Below are 13,926 nucleotides of genomic sequence, written 5' to 3' on the forward strand. Positions count from 1 at the left end.
TATGCACAATTTTATAGCCTTTTGGCCATAGTTCCAAATTGCTCTCCAGAATGGATGGATCAATTCACACTGAGTTTTACCTTAAGGGAAAAAGAGAGTATTCTAAGAGGCAGAAGTAAGGAGGGGATGCATTCCAAGGCATGGTGGACAGTCAAAGACAAAACACAAAGACAGAAGGATTATTATGTGGGAAGAACAGAGACCAATTTGCCTGAGTTGCAGAGTGTGGGAAGGGGAGTAGTGTTCACTGATGCTTGAAAGAGGTTGGGACAAGGTTGAGAAGTAGGTAAACAGATTTATATTTAATCCTAGAGGTATTAGGAAGTCCCTGTGGTTGGTTGAGTAGAAAAGTCTCATAGTCAACTAAGTTCTTAAGGAAAATTACTTCAGCAGTAATTTGAAAGTAGACTAGACTGGAAAGAGACTGGAGGCAAGGTATCAATTAAGAGGCTATTGCAATAATTTGGATGAAAACAATTACTATTTTCAAGAGACTTAACATTCTCTTGTTTTCTTCTCAACTAAGAAGGTGATTGTATGAGTGGAATGATATATTGCAAGAAATATTGAGGCAGAAATGGTAAGATTTGGTAACTGATTGGATATGTGGGGTGAGAGATTGGGGAGTCTAGAATAATGACTATATTATCTTGAAACATTGGAAAGATGGAGGTTCTTTTGAAGTTTGGAAGAATATTGAGGCTGAATAAATGAATTCACCCTTAGATTTAAGAACTGGGTCTTAGGTTTAAGATATTTTTGGAACATTCAGTTTTTTGGTTTAAATAATCTTTTATTTTTCTTCAATCACATGTAAAAGCAGTTTTTAAATTCATCTTTTGGGTTTGCTTTGGGTTACAAATTTTATTCCTCTCTCCTTTCTTATTCCCCCTATCCCTAGACAGCATGGAATCTGCACAGAATGGATGTGCAATCAGGTAAAACATTTTCATATTAGTTATTTTGTGCAAAAATACTCAAACAAAAAGAAAGAAAAAAAGAAAGTGAAAAATAGTATGGTTCAATCTGTATTCAATTGAGAACGATTCTTTTTCTGAAAGCAGACAGCAATTTTTTGTCATTAGTCCTTTGGGATTGTCTTAGGTCACTGTATTGCTGAGAATAGCTGTCATTCACAATTCTTCATTATACAATATTGTTGTTACTGTGTAAGATGTTCTCTTGGTTCTGCTCACTTTACTTTGTATCAGTTCATGTAAGTCTTACTAGGTTTTTCTGAAATCATCTGGTTGTTGTAATTTCTTATAGCACGATACTATTCCATTACAATTATATATCATCCCTCAATTTCCAGTTCTGAGCCACCACAAAAAAGTTTTTTGTACAAATAGATTCTCCCCGCCTTTTAAAAATCTCTTTGGGGTGTAGACCTAGTATTGCTGAATCAAAGGGTATACACAGTTTTATAACATATTTCCAAATTGCTTTTCAAAATGTTTGAATCAATTCACAATTCCATTAACAATGCATTATTATATAAAGTCTAGTTTTGAAATGTTCAGTAGGCAATTGAGAGAGGGAAAGAGAAAGAAGGGAGTGAGACAGAGAGACAAGAAGATGATGAAGAAGAAGAAAGAGAAGAAGGAGGAGGAAAAGAAAGAGGAGGAAAAGGAGGAGGAGGCAAAGGAAGAAGAGGGAAAGAAGGAGGAGGAGGAGAAGAAGAAGATGATATAAATGGAGAAGAAAAGAAGCCCAGTATAAAGGAGCTGAAGTTACTTTAGATAATGTAGGTAAATGATAATTCTTTTTATGAAATCAACACAAAGGAATTATTTATTCTTATGCTGAGAAACTAGTTTTAACTCTGCTCTCTTTGATCTTTCTAATTTATCTCATATATCAAATCATATCTATTCCTTGTTCTGTAAAGACTCTACAATGGCCCTAGGCCAAAAGCAATACAATTCTGATGTGCCCTGACCACCTGAATTGGTTCAAAACACCCCAAATAGAAAGCAGTAAAATAATTTGTGTCAGATCTCCAAAATGGAAATTTCTGTTCCAAATGTCTCTGAAAATTGAGTAACTGAAAATTGGTTGTAATGGAGATTGTCTGGCAATTTTTTTCCCATGGTATTTTTCCTTATTAATGCTATGGTGCAGTTTGCTGAGCTAACCTTTGAAGAAGTCTCAAGTTATAGCTATATTAGTTGTTTGTATAAGTGGATGCATGAATAAAATCAATGGTCCATTTTCACATTTCCCTCCCCTGCTCTCAAGGAGTTAGAATGAACATGAGGATCTGGGGATTGTAGTTACACTTAAAACCAACGTCAGGGGGAAGGTAGCCTTGTACAGAGGAAAGTGGGCTGGCTCTATCAGAAGTTACGGGTTTGAATCATTTGCTCTTTTATTTACTATCCGTGTGAGCCTGGGCAAGCCTTCTCAGGGTCTCTATTCCCTTTCTTTAAGAAGATGAAGTTTGACTGAAATGGTTTTGAGTTGGCTTTCATCTCTAAATCTGTGTAGGCACAGGTTGTCTAGTTTAATTCTTTCCTTCAAAATGGATCCCACCCACAATACATAATAAGCCATTATCTAAACCTCAGGACTTTCAGTGATGAAGAAATCAGTATGAGAGGCAACTAGGTATCACAATGGCTAAGAGTATTGGATTTAGAATGAAGAAAATTAAAGTCCAAAATCCTCCATAAATACTAGACTGTGGGCAAGTTACTTAATTTCTCAGCTCAGCTTCTTCATCTGTAAAATGGGAATAATTAAAGGCTTTTACCTAATGAAGTTGTTGTACAGATTTTACAAATCATATGTACTATATAAATATTAGCTATTATTATGTCCTATGGAATTCTACTTTTGGAAAGCTATAATTGTTAGGAATTTTTTTTCTTACGTCGAGCTGAAATTTTCCTTTCCACAGAGCTCACTTTAGATTTGGGTTCTGTGCAAGTAGAACAAATCTCATTCCTCTTTTACACTTTTCAGATATTATTCAGAAATGTGGTCAGAGTTTTAAGACTTGAATTTGAGTTGTAATTTATTGGTAAGAGGTGGAGCTGAGGCTTGACTCTAGTTTTTGTGAATCCCTAACAGAAATAATCTGGGCCCTTTGTAATGCAGGACCCCATGATACTCTATGCTTCCTTAATACAAGCACCCCTGAACACAGAGCAGCAAATTAAACAAACAGAAAATAAAGCTATTTAATCGTACAATTATAGTTTAGAATAATATTTTGTTATTTAATTGTTCCAGTCATTTCAGACTCTTTGTGACCCCTTTTGGGGGTTTTCTTGGCAAAATAGAACAAATTGTCATTTCCTTCATCAGTTTATTTTATATATGAGGAACTAAGGGAAACAGGGTTAAGTGACTTGCCCAGGATCACACAGTTATTAAATGCCTGAAGCTGTATTTGAACTCAGGCCTTCCTGACTCTAGGCCTTGCATTCTATCCATACACTACCTAGCTGCCAATACTATAACAAATAGTATAATAATAAATAGTATAAAATAATAGCAGATATTTATGTAGCATTTTATATATTTTATCTCATTTGATCCTCTTTTTCTTTTAAAAATTTATTTTTTCCCCATAATATCTGCACCCCTCCTTGAATAATTGAAAAAAAAAAGAAAAAAAATGGACAGGGAATGGTGACATACTCTCTGTGGTGGAAAGTGGATCCTCTATTATGGAAACTGGTGGATTGTTTGCATCTGTAAATTCTGAGTTGGAATAGGGTTAAAGCTAGATGGACATCTACACTAAAATCTCATGACAATGTGTTAAGCTTCCATGACTCATTAGACTTCCTAAGGAGGGACTTACTAGACCAGGTTGGGAAAAGAGCAGGTCAAAATTTCCTTACCCAATAGTACAGGGTTTGGCAGGTGAGTGGCTTCTGTACTTAAAGCCTGGAAGAGATAGACAAATTAAAAAAAATTCCCTTCATTTAAAAAAAATATATTTTATATGTTATATATGTCTATTATATATATATTATATGTTATATATGTCTATTTTATATATATATTTTATATGTTATATATGTCTATTTTATATATATTTTATATGTTATATATGTCTATTTTTTATATATATATATATTTTATATGTTATATATGTCTATTTTATATATATATACATACATATATATGTATATATATATACATATATATATATAAAATCCAAAAAAGTTGTTATTGACAATGTCTAAAAATGTATGTGTTTTTCACTCTGTATTTTGGAAGTATTTGCCACTGGCAGGGCAGTGAATAGAATTCTGGGCCTGAAGTTGGAAAGAACTGAATTAAAATTTGACCCAAGACAGTTGCTAGTTTTATGTGACCTTGAACAAATCACTTAATCTCTATTTGCTAGTTTCCTCAACTATACAATGGTACCTATCTCCCAGGGTTTTTAAGAAATGTAAGATGTAATGTAAGAAATGTAAGAAATGTGCCTGGCATATAAGTTCATCACCTCTCTGGCAGGAGGTGAGTTATGTGCTTAATTTTCTGTCCTCTGGCCTCATATTTTGTCATTTTACTCATTTCATTCTCTTAACCCAATGGACTACAAACATACTACATCTATTATTTATTCCATTTCACTGATGAGGAACTGAGACTCCAAGAGGAAAAATAATTTTCCTGTAATCATACAACTAATAAGTGTTGGTTGGGTTTTGAATCTAGAGCTTTCCTGATGCAAAGCCAGCATTTTCTACTTTGTAAATCAGCCTTTTTGTGAAACTATGTACTTGTCTTATGAAAAGCATGACGATCCAGTGGATTGAACACTGGACCCAGAATTAGGGAAAAAATAGGTTGAAATCCCAGAATTTATACTGATTAGCTGTATGACTATGGTCAAAGCTTTTTGACTTGGTTTCCTCATCTATAAAATGGGAATAATAAAACCTGTACTCTCTACACTATGGTTATTATAGAGCATATGATTCCTAAACCTTTAAGGGTTACTACAGCCATCTATAGTTCTTTAATTTTTTTTCCTCAAACATAAGCTTTCTCTCCTATGTCAGTAAATCTTTTTAATGGAAGGAACAATGTATTTATTCCTTTTCTCTTGTTTCTCAGGCCAAGTGTGCAACCCAGTGCTAATTATGTGATAGATGCAGAAAGAATTATTTGATGATTATTTCTCAATCTCCTTAATCATTTTAATACAGTTGAAAAAAGAGACAAATCAAACAGTAAGTTCAGGATATGGACTGAATTTCTTTGTCTTCCTTTGAATGACTATGTGCACTATAAATGTTGATATATACATATATAAACAAAAATATAAACATTCATTGTGGAGATACAAGATAGGGGCTTTTTCATAGATAATCTATTTAATGGAACTGGGATTTCAGTGAATATCATTGAATATCTGGACTAGGACTCTTCATGGGTCTCAGAGTCTGGAAAGCAGACAAGTTTTGGAATTAACATCAGATATGAAATTTATAAGGGCTGCAAGAAAAGGAAAAGGAAGGGGCAGTGGAATAGAAAGGACTTAGTACAAGGTAAAACTTGTGCTTGGTATAAGAACAAGATAGAATGGAATCAAGATACCTGAGTTTGAGTTCTAGTCTTGACACTTGCTTTCTGTGAGTAATGATGGAAATAATAAGGTTACAGAGGAAAGAGCACTGGCTCCAGAATTCAGATCTCACTTAAATGCCGTGTGTGTGTGTGTGTGTGTGTGTGTGTGTGTGTGTGTGTGTGTGTGTCTACTGTGTCATCTTGAGCAAATAACTTCCGAGTTTTTCCTGAGTTCCCGATGTTTCTTACCTATAAAATGAAGAGAATACAATAGATAAACTTCAAGAGCCTTTCCAGATCTAAATCATTTAAACTCTGGGTTTTCTCTGTAAAATACTCAATCAATCAATCAACATTTATTAAGTGCTTACTCTATGATATAGTACAAAAGTTGAGTATTGGTGATATAAAGAAAGGCAAAAAAATTTCTGCTCTCAAGAAGTTCATAATCTATATAAAAACAAGCTACGTTCAGGATAAATTGGAAATAAATAATAAAGGGAAGGCACAGGGAAGGTGTTAGCTTTGAGAGGATTCAGGAAAGGCTTCTTTTAGCTGAGATTTTTAGGAAGGGAGTTGAAGAAAATCAGGAGATAGAGATGAGGAGGGAAACTATTCTGTTGCCTAGAGATGAGTGTTTCATGTGAGAAATAGCAAGAAGGTCAGGATACTTGATTGCAGTGTGTGTGTGTGTGTGTGTGTGTGTGTGTGTGTGTGTGTGTGTGTGTGTGTGATTAATAGATTAGTGCTTTAGGAAAATTAATATGTAAAAAGAGAGGGCAGGTAAGGGAAAAGAGATTTTGAATGCCAGGGGATTTTTAAAAAATCCTAGTAGTGATAGGGAGCCACTAAAGTTTATTGAATGTGTCTGTGTGTAATTATTAGATTAGTGCTTTAGAAAAATTAATTTAACAGGGAAGTAGAGAATAGACAGAAATGGAGAGAGAGCATCCAACTTCCTATTGGAGAGGCTTAAGGTTGACAGAGAGCTCAGGATTGGGCAAGTAAATCTGAGAAGCATCAGGATAGAAGTAATAATTGCCTCCTGATAAATAACAGGAGGTGGTGAGAATAATCCTAGGTAGACTTGGCAGGGAAAGCTTGGATATATATTAAGGAGGTAAAAGATTCAGGAGAAGAAGACTGTATAGAGTTGAACTAATTCAACCAAAGGGTCAAGAAGGGAAAGACATGAGAGGGTAGCTAGAGTAAGAGTGATAGCCTGAAAAAGAACTGAGGAGTCAAGGGATTGGAGGACATGATGAGGAGTTTCATGGCAAGAAGGAGAGGTGGAATGACATTAAACTATGATCCAGATAAGGCGATTTCAGACTTCAAGTATGTGAAAGTGGCTTTCTTTTGGGAGGTGGGTGGGTAATGGAAACATCAAGGGTTTGACCATATTTCTCTATAGTAGGTTATGTGACATGGGCAAGATGAAAAAATATATTTTAATTAGAATGTTTAAGGGCAAATGATTACATTGAAGTCCTCTTGTAAGAGGGCAAAAGTTGAAGAAGAAAAAAGGTACCAAATACATTCAGGAAAGAAGGGCAATATCTTCAAATCAATAGACAACAGGTACCAGAATTTTGATTGAATGGTAGGTATGAATTGATTGAACCTCAAAAGAGGAAAAATTACTGAATGATGATGGTAGTAGGAGAACAGGAAAAGAATGTTCCAACTTCTCTACCCCAGCCACTGAATAGGTAGAAAGGTGTAAACGTTCAATAGTTCTAGAAAGGAGATCAGAAGGGAAGCAGATCTCAGTAAAAGAGAGAATGTTGAAGAAGTAGGGAAGAAAAAAATTAAAATGGAATTTTAATTTTTAATTTAATTTTAATTTGTATTTATTGAGCATGCATTCCAGAAGGCATAGTAGAAGTGGCTTTAGAGCAGGACATTTTGGGGCTGATTGGGTTGAGGGGAATAATCCAGCACAAAGTGAAGTGGAAGATGGAAGACAGGGTTTTAGATTAGACAGCTAGTGTTTCAGGCTCACTCATATGGGGATGGTAAAATCAGGTGTTTATTAATCATTGAGGAAGGAGGGGTTAAGTTATCAGTATCACCAAAGATTTGGCTTCTGGATGGAGTCCATTCAGGGGCTTAGGCAGTTCAGGTGAGAACAGCATTGAGAGGTTGGGAGAGGGAGAGTTTAAAAAATGGCATTGCTCCCTTGACCCCAATACAGATAATCAAGCAAGAAATGTGCTAGAATGGCCTTCCTCCTAATTCCCAAAAGGGAAAAGATTGGTACTCAGTGGAATGGTATTTGTCCTCTTCCTGTGGAAAGCAGGAGACCAGACATGATGGAATAGCATTTTTTCCTCCTCCTCCCTTTAGTGTTATTCCCTCTATTAGCCTCAGTACTGAGCATCTTAGCAACATATCTTCTCTAAGAGATCCTTATTCATATTCTCCAACAGCTCCTTCACAGAGGATCTACCAGGTGTATGAGAAGCCTTCTATGATTTCTTGATTGAGATGTTTTTATGCCATTTTTGGCCTCCCATCAGTATGATGAGGCACTAACTTACATTACTGAAGAATCATCCTAATGGCTATGTAATGAGAATTTTTATTATTATAGAACCAAGAAGATTGTTATATAGCTATCCCTAGGCATTTTAAAAAATGCCAGTATTTCAAGCAGGAGTAACATTAAATTATCAATCAATTTAGAGAAAATTAGTTTATCTGATTGCTTTCCCAGTGATCATTTTCTTCTTCGCAGTTAGACAAAAACAGAACACTGTTGAATAAATTGGGCTAAGAGGTTTGAGGGTGGGGTCTAGAGTAGGGTTTGGGAGTGGAGGGGGGGGACTCAAAAAAGATTGTGGGAGGGGGAAGCTTCTTAGACAAACTTCTCCTTCTTTGCAATCTTGCCTAGGGCTGGTCCTGCCTTGTGGAATGCTACATGGATATTTAGATTTCTCTGAGTGGTCTTGGAGATTTATAAGCTCTTATAGCCATTTAAGTGGGTATTACTGCCTTTCTGAAAGGGCTTGATATAGTTACTGTAAAATTTCTGCCAGCATAGCCAGCTGACCCTGTAACTTCTTGGAGACAAAGAGGCTCGGTTTATGGAAACTGTGCACCCCAGCTGTTCCCATTTTCACCAACGAGCTCAAGGTGCTTGACAAAGAATCAATAAAGTTAGAAACTTCAGGCTGTTTTTTTGAAAGCCACAAGATTTAAAAAAGCAAACAAATCTTTTTGCACACCTCTATTTTCAGTAATGTATATTCTGCTTAGAGAGAAAAAAAAGACAACCCTCCTAGCTAAAAGGTGAATAGTCAAATGGAAAAAGGTTTCAAACAATCCTGAGAAAATAAGCGTATATTGAGTTATAGAGAATTCATGTAACTGTTATTCAAGAAAGAAAGAAAACAATCTCTCAAAAATTTTATTTATAGTAAATTTATAGATTTATTATCCTAGTCTAATTTATATTGAGATTTATCATACGGCCATGGAAAATAACCTGAAAATCAGAAACAATCGCCTGGATTTCTTTTTCTGGCTTTGATTAAAAAAAAAATGCAAGTTGTAAAAATTGCATGGCCAGAATTTTTTCACTGCGTGTTAGCTATGAAATATGACATTTTTTCATTTTTTTTTCCTGAGGAGTGGGGGTGGGGTGAACCATCAGAGTAATGATGTAGGAATAAATGGGGTAAGCAGTTTTCAAATGGAAGCAATCAGGGGAAAGGAATGTCTAAGCAACAGCCTTTATTTCGGAAATTGTTTTTGCACTCACCTCTCTGAAATCAGAAGAAACTTACTTTGGACAGAATCTAGTAATTTGATGACTTTTTTGATGACTATTTTTGCTCTTTTCAAAGCAGGAAACTATATTTTAATTTTAAAACCACATATATGATTATATGAGATAAACTTAACTTCTAAGAAATTAAAAATGCTGAATGTATATCTTTTTCCTATATGCTAAAGTGAAAACAAAAGAAGCTTTTGCTTGTTCAGAGTTTAAATGATGAGAACAATTCAGGGGAAAGTGAGCATGTTTGGTCAAATTATTTTATCTCTTTGGCCTCAGTTTCCTCATCTGTAAAGAATGATGAAGACTGATGGTCTTCAAAACTACATTTTACTTTGAAAAATTGTTTGCATATTTATCCAATAGACTCATGCAAGACTGTCACTCTTAAAAAGCTTTTTCTTTTTGGATACCAGCCTATAGAAATAGCACGGTCTTCATTATAGGGGAATGTATTGATAGTGATCATTTCATGTCAAAAACTTATTTGTGACACACAGTGAATATGTGTAATCTGTCCCTGATCTTATTAGAAAGCTTAGATCTATTTAATCATAGTAAAAAATGCAGTTACATGGCTTTTTAGGGTAAGTATCTTTCTATAGGACAACTTTCCTTCTCCTTCTTACTCTTTTTTTAAATGAAACAAATTAATCCCAGGTGAAATTTAACATATGCAGTTGGTGGGTAGACATAGAATTAAACGCAGGAATTCTATGGTTGGCATGTAAATATTTTGACTATTTTTTGGGGGGGGAGGAGTGGTGACTCAGGGAGGAGTTAGAACTTATACCACTAGTTACTCCAGTCCAAAGCATTCTCTGGTTGTGAATCAGATTTCAGGTTCATGTGATCCAAAGTCTGAATTCAGTCCTGTATGAATCTCTTGTTTTGTACTAAGTTAGCAAGACAGAAAAGACTCCATATTTATGAGCATGATTTCTCATGCCAAATGTTTTTCCCCATCCCTATTCATCAAATAAGAATATTCATTTTGTGCAGAGTCAGCAACAACATTTTCCCTTATAAATAGGGCTAGCTGCCATTAAATACATTTTCATTTAATTCTTGAAAAGGAAAAAGTTGCTAACTTTAGGTGAAGTACTTGTCAATTTCAAGTTATAGAGTTGTCTTCCTGTTCTTACTCCAGACAGTGTAAACCAAGGTTTGGTAACTTTTCAGAAGTGATATGTCATTTGCATTCATACTTTGATGCTCCTAGGACTTGTGGTTTCACTAATCTGGGCCCTGTTCTCCACCAAAACAGATAGAAAACTCTTAAGAGATGGTTTTAAGAAGCAGATGGAAAACTTTTGGAATGGTGATGGACCTAGAGTCAGAAATACCTAATTTCAAAACCAGCTTTAGGAGTTTACTGTAGGCTTTGTGACTCTGGACAAGCTACTTAATCTGTGCCTGACTCAAGTTTTCCCCATCAGTGAAATGGGTACAATAGTAGCTTCCATTAATTAGTAGAATTAGTAGTATAGAATTAGTAGTAATTCTATTCCAAGGTTGTTGTGATACATTTCTAGCTTCCCAAATTATTGTAGATATTCCTTTTTTTTTTCCTGTGGAGAATTGAAATGTAATTGTATTTTAGGCATCTGTCTATATTTCTGGATAAAACACTGAGACCTGGATAGAAAGATAGAAAAAAAACTGGGGTTAAAAAAACCCCAATTAGGCAACAGCAATAATGAAGTGTAGAGAACTTTGAATTTGGAGTCAAAGGATTTGGCTGTTGCTTACTTTTCATCATGTCCCTCTCCAGCCTCAGTTTCCATATTTGGAAAATAAAGGGGTCAGAGCACTGGTTCTTATGGCTCCTTTTGGCTTCATGCCCCATGGACTTTTCAAACTACAAGATATGAAAACATCTGAACAATGAAAACACTCTGAAAGATATGAAAAAAGGAAAGATTCCAGGGACTTGACCATAACGGGATAGGCACAACAGGGTCCCCAGTTCTGGATCTAGAACGCTTTATTCTTTGTTCCCCTTTCAGATATTCAGATAGCTCCATCTATGTCTACAATTCTCAGCTGAATCTTTATAGTCTTAACTTTTCTTTTTATCTAGAGGAAGAGATATACCCGTTAAAACTATTTTCTTTCTTTCATCCTCCCTTCCTTCCTTCCTTCCTTCCTTCCTTCTTTCCTTCCTTCCCTCCCTCTCTCCCTCCCTCTCTCCCTCCCTCTCTCCCTCCTTTCTTTCTCCCTCCTTTCTTTCTTTCTTTCTTTCTTTCTTTCTTTCTTTCTTTCTTTCTTTCTTTCTTTCTTTCTTTCTTTCTTTCTTTCTTTCTTTCTTTCTTTCTTTCTTTCTTTCTTTCTTTCTTTCTTTCTTTCTTTCTTTCTTTCTTTCTTTCTTTCTTCCTTCCTTCCTTCCTTCCTTCCTTCCTTCCTTCCTTCCTTCCTTCCTTCCTTCCTTCCTTCCTTCCTTCCTTCCTTCCTTCCTTCCTTCCTTCCTTCCTTCCTTCCTTCCTTCCTTCTTAGGGTCACACAGCCAGGAGGTGTTAAGTGTCTGAGACCAGATTTGAACTGGGGTCCTCCTGACTTCAAGGCTGGTGCTCTCACTACTGCCCCACCTAGCTGCCCCTAAAACCATTTCTAATGTCACCTTTGGTACGAGTGTCCAAGGTTGACAATCCCTGATGAATGTTTGCTTGTCCCTCTCAATAAAGTTATATATAAAAGGTATATTGTCATTGATTATGAACATGGCTGTAACCAGAGGGGGAGAAATGGGATTTCTCCCCCCCCATGCTAAATTTAGAAGTTATTAAAAGCATTTCAGTCCTTTAGCAACTTCAGAAATAACAGATTATAGTTCCTAGTTAGCAAGAAAACTTAATAAACACGGATACGGATAGGAAATTAACAGAAGGACCACCATGGAGACACGATGGCTACACTGCAGGTGAGCTCCACCCAAGTCTGGTAAATCCCTCTTTTTTCCACTACCCCATCCTCCTTTCCTACCCTGCTCCGCCCTTCCTGCCCCACTCCCAGCATCAGCCTTGAGTGTCATGGCTTAATAGTTGATTTGAAGGTGGTTTTTTTTTTTTTTGCCACTAGCCCCAGTCCTGCTTTGTGCTGCCCCAGGTGCACAACTTAGTGGTTATGGCTCTGATTTTGAGACAAGCCCCTTCTTGTACATAATTGCCCATCACTGGAGAGTGGCACTGCGTCGAAAGGAGAACGGAAACATTTCACTAATGACAAAATCATATATTCATTCTTCAGACTTTTCCAGATGCTTATTTTACAAGACTGTGGTTGAGAAGAAGAGACAGCTGGGGGCGGGAAAAGTTCAGAAACTCAGCGATCTGGCTGAGGCGAATAGCTTCTCTGTCCAAGAGAGAAATGACATGTAGTCCATCAAGCTGATGGCTGCCTGGAGATCACAGCTTCAGAGCAACCCTTCTTCACACTTGCCTTGTGGGGCGTATGACAAACAGTAGTGAGTGATTAGCAATTATTGACATTTGTCAACTCCCCAATTCTCTAGCCGGAAAAGGGGAAATGGCAGCAATCATGCCCAATTTAGGTTCCTGTGACGTCAGGATTTTCATGGACTCACACGGACATCAGAAGCAATTGGAAAAGGCTTGCAGATGTTCAGCCGGCTATGACACTGATGCTGCCAGGGCTGCACATGGATCAACCAACGATTAAGATATCAAAAGCGATCACCGGGGCTTACTGACAGTAGGCTCAATTGTTTGCACCTGTTTCCCCCTGCATTACACACATGTCTGGAATGGATTACCCCAATTGTGCTCAGCACATTTCACCTTTCCTCACTGTGACGTATCCCAGCAGCATCTCTGCTAAAAATCACGCAGTCCTCCCGAGTAAGGATCCACAGGAGGAAGGAAGCCCTTATGCATTCGATTGTACCTAGGGGCTTCCAGCCAAAGGCAAAAAATGGAGAGCTGGAATCTGAAAGTCCTAGCTTCTAGTTTTACCTCCGGTTAACTTGTCTCATCTGTAAAATGGGGATATTAATATTTGTAGTATCTGCTCTGATGCCGTTGTTGTGATGCTCAAATAGGAATATTTTATTTGCAAACAAATGCATTTACAAAGTTTGGTTTGCAAATCATTTATACAGAAGTGTCAAAGTGTGGTGGATAGGAGATTGGACTTGAAAGTTCAAATGCTGCTTTTAAAATTTATTAGTAAGGTAGTTAAATAGTGTAGTGGATAGAGACCAGCCCTGAAGTCAAGAGGACCTGAGTTCAAATCTGGCAAAACCTCCTAGCTGCGGGACCCTGGACAAGTCACTTAACCCCAATTGCCTCAGCAAAACATACATAAATAAAAGTTATTAGTTGAAATATACTATATAGTATAATATAACTATAATAGTGACGTTAGAAAAGTCTTTTTACTTCTCTGAAATTTAGTGTCCTCATTTTAGTAAAATAAGGATAATATCTAAGTTCCTATTTCATATTGTGAGACTGAAAGTAGATAATATATGTGTTGGTCATATATAGAGAGACAGTGACATATAGTAGGTATAAAACTGGGTTTGAGGGTTCAAATCCTGCCTCTGACACTTAGTCAAGTGAACCTAGGAAGGTATTTAACTTGTA

This window comes from Sminthopsis crassicaudata, chromosome 1 (genome assembly GCF_048593235.1).
Source record: "Sminthopsis crassicaudata isolate SCR6 chromosome 1, ASM4859323v1, whole genome shotgun sequence".
In the NCBI taxonomy this organism is placed as follows: domain Eukaryota; kingdom Metazoa; phylum Chordata; class Mammalia; order Dasyuromorphia; family Dasyuridae; genus Sminthopsis; species Sminthopsis crassicaudata.